Source organism: Rattus norvegicus, chromosome 5, assembly GCF_021556685.1.
Source record: "Rattus norvegicus strain SHRSP/BbbUtx chromosome 5, alternate assembly SHRSP_T2T, whole genome shotgun sequence".
NCBI lineage: Eukaryota > Metazoa > Chordata > Mammalia > Rodentia > Muridae > Rattus > Rattus norvegicus.
Window position 1 is genome coordinate 153,653,198 of NC_141538.1, and position 3,968 is coordinate 153,657,165.

Here is a 3,968-nt window from a genome sequence, read left to right on the forward strand (position 1 = left end):
TGGGGAAACCAGCCACATGTTGTCCAGGATTAAAGTGTAGTCTCAGTGCAGATCCAGAGACACCTAAGTGTATATTGATTAAGCTAGGACTAGGAAGCGTGGGAGCCAAACTTTCCAGGTTGATGGCTTTTTTTTTTTTTCTTTTCTTTTTTTTCGGAGCTGGGGACCGAACCCAGGGCCTTGCGCTTGCTAGGCACAGGTTGATGGCTTTTGAAACGAATTCTTTACCTTTCAGCAGAGGAGGAGGCGGAAGCAGCAGCAGAGGGACAAAAACTCCGGCCATTTTTTTTTTATTTTGAAATTATTTTAGGCTGGAGAGATGGCTTAGAGGTTCAGGGCACTTGTTACTCTTGCAGAGGACCTGGGTTCTAGTCCCAGCACCCACGCAGTGGTTCATAACCACCCATAACTCCAGTTCCAGGGGATCCAATGCTCTCTTCTAACCTCTGAGCACCAAGCATGGACACGGTGCACATACAAACAGGCAGGCAAAACACTCTCCCAAAAGTAAAAAGGACACCTTTAAAAAACAATCTTTGTAAGATTATTTATCACTACCAGTAGTATATATGTATGTATGTGTGAGTTTGTGAGTGTGTGAATGTATGAGTACGTGTATGAGGGCGCATGTGTGTGTGTATGCCTGTGTGTGTAAGTAGTATGTGTGCATTTGAGTGTATGTGTGTGAATGTGCGAGTGTGCATGTATGTTATTAGTTGTATGTGCATGTTTGTGTGTATATGTGAATGTGTGTTCAAATGTGTGTGCATGTGTGTGCGTGTGAGTAGTAGTGCGTGTGAGTTAGTGTGTGTATGTGTGCGTGTTGTTATTAGTAGTGTGTGTGTTTGTGTGTGTGTGTGTGTGTGTGTGTGTGTGTGAGTGTGGACTGTGTAGTGTCTTAGACTCTCCTCAAAGGTAAGCTTGATTTTCCTGACCATTTCAACCAGCTCAGGCAATCCCCTGACAACGTCCTCATTTTTTTTTTAATGCTTCATTTTAGGGCTTTGTATAAGTTAGCCTCAGGTTTAATAGAGGGAAGCTTTTCTATTCCCACCATGACAATGAGATGCCATAGATGAAGCTCAGCCTCCAGCCACCCGCCAAGGTGATTCCTCACCTGGAGGACCCGAGGCTACGTCTAGAGAATTCTAGTTCTTACTGGATGCAGTTAAGTCCATCCAAAGCCACCCAGGCTGCTGAATCTGGGTATCACTTGGGACCCCAAGTCAGACCCAGAGTAGATGCAATGCAGCTATATGCCGTATGACACCTGTCGGCTCCCGTAGCCTCTCTGGCCCTCAGGCTCTTCTTCCATTATCCATTCAACCAATATTCGTCGAATGCCTGTGGTGAACCAAAGAGTTGGCAGCGCCTTCTGAAGCTGACCCTCTCTCTGCTCTAAGAACCAACAAAAATAAACAGGCCAGTGGTATCAAACGTGGGAGGTGATCCGGAGGAAATGACGTCTGCCTGCCCCGCCCACGGAGGAGTGGCGGAGTCCAAAGTGTTACTTTGTTGCAGTAGTGGGCAATGCAAAAGGAAACAGCAGAGGGTTGTAGATGTACATTGTGTCCAATGGGAACATTTACAGTTTCCATCTAAAGGTCCAGGGTGGACCGGGTGATCCAGGGAGAAAGAACTGAACGAGGTAACCTTGATCATCTTGGACCCCAAGGCCCTTAGTCCTGCTTGTCCTTTAAAACCTCAGACTCCCCTGAGTCCTTGGGTTGGCAAGATGGTTCAGCAGGAAAAGGTGCTTGCTGCTAAGGCTGATAACTTGAGTTTGATCCCTGGGAGCCTACATGGTGGAAGAAGAGAACTGCTTCTACAAATTGAGATTTGCTCTCCACATGTACACTAGTGTATCCACACACAATAAATAAATGCAGGAGTTTTTTTTCTCAGATGGGCATGGTGGCATAGACTGTTTTAATCCCAGCACTTGGCAGGCAGAGGCTGGTCGATTTCTGTGAGTTCAAGGCCAGCCTGATTTACAGAATGCAAATGAATGAATAGAATAGAATAGAATAGAATAGAATAGAATAGAATAGAATAGAATAGAATAGAATAGAATAGAACTCACCTGTCTGGGCAATTCGGTAGGGAAGGTAACTGTTAGTGCAATTTATAACTGAGAAAACCCAGGCTTAGACAGGACTTAAACTTGCCCAAAGTCACTCCAAGAGCTTGGCCCCAGAGCTTTGGACTTGACCAAAAAAATTAAAAAATCAAAAACAAAATTCCCAAACTGCTTAGCATTGTGGTAGGGCAGAATCAGGAGGAGCCTTGTGCAAGGAGATTAAGATCTGGCAGCTCTGGGGGGCACAGTCCTGAGCAGAGACATCACTGACCCCACCTTTTGCTCACTGCTGGCTGGGTGGAGTCACCCCAGATATCATTTTCAGGGAGCCTCCCTTTCCAGCTTCTCCTAGGCTCCACCCTCCTCATATACATGCCCGGGAGCCACGCCTGTTTCTTAAACACTAGTACCCGGGCCAGTCTACCTATCTGTGATCTGTCATCTGTCTGCGACCTGTCACCTGTCTGCAACCTGTCACCTCTCTGTGACCTATCCATACAGGTGCACAATTCCTGCCCTGGAGCTCCAGGAGTCAGTCACAACAATGCCCCACCCCATCTGTCTGCCCTCCATTCTCTCTGCCTGACTAGATGTTTAGGCTCCATGGCTGTTGTCGACTCCTGGAGAGCAGTGACTGGCTTTGCTTTCTCCTTCCCAAAGTGCACACACACTCAGACACACTCATGCATGCACACACACACACACACACACACACACACCACTTATGCACACATATTTTTTTTTTCCTTTTCTTTTTTTCGGAGCTGGGGACCGAACCCAGGGCCTTGTGCTTGCTAGGCAAGCGCTCTACCGCTGAGCTAAATCCCCAACCCCAATGCACACATATTTTTATTTTGTAGCCAAGGCTATCTTAGAACTCACTCTATAGCCTAGGCTGGCCTTGAACTCAGGGCTATCCTCCTTCCTGAGCCTTCCAAGTGCTCTGTTTCAGTGTCCGTCACCACCACACAGTGCTGGGGAGGAGTTAAAAGAGCTCTTTGGGGAGCAATCTCAGGCTGTAGGATGTTGGGAACCACTCCCTATGTAGCTGTAGGTTTTCTTCTACCCAGACTCCTCCACCTAGGGTAACAGGAAGGAAGCCGTGTCTCTGTGGAGTATCCAAAGCTTCTGGGGTCCTAGCTTTGGTTGCTTTGTCTCCAACTGAAGGTGAGAACGGCTGTTAAAGACAGAACTCACTGGCCTGGACATTGCAGAACTTCCTGTCCTCCTCTCTCCTGTTCCACAGGGGGAGCTAAGTTTAAATTCAGGGAGAACCACAGCTCTCAGAGTGGCTAAGACAGTGTCATCCCTGCCTTCTAGGTCTCGTGTATGGATGTCCAGTATCAAAGCCTGCAGCCAGAGCACGGAGGACCTATCCCGAGGAGAAATAACACACCAAAAGTGGTCTACGGAATGACTGGCAACATGATATGTGTCAGCTACAAGGGTAGGCCGCAGGTCCCCAACATACAACTGGTAGTAGAAAGGAAAATGTGTTAAAAGAGTTTTGTTAAGATATATTTTGTGTGTATGCGTGTTTTTCCTGCACGCATGTCTGTGGGCCACATGTGTGTCTCTGCCCATGGAGGACAGAAGAGGGCACTGTATTCCCTGGATCCAGTGGCTGTGAACTATCTTTTTTTTTCTTTTAAAGATTTATTTATTTATTTTATGTATTCGAGTACACTGCAGCTGTCTTCAGACACACCAGAAGAGGGCATCAGATCCCATTGCAGATGGTTGTGAGCCACCATGTGGTTGCTGGGAATTGAACTCAGGACCTCTGGAAGAGCAGTCCAGAGTATGTGCTCTTAACCGCTGAGCCATCTCTCCAGTCCCGGTTGTGAACTATCTTGTGGGTGCTGAGAACCAGATCTGAGTCCTTTGC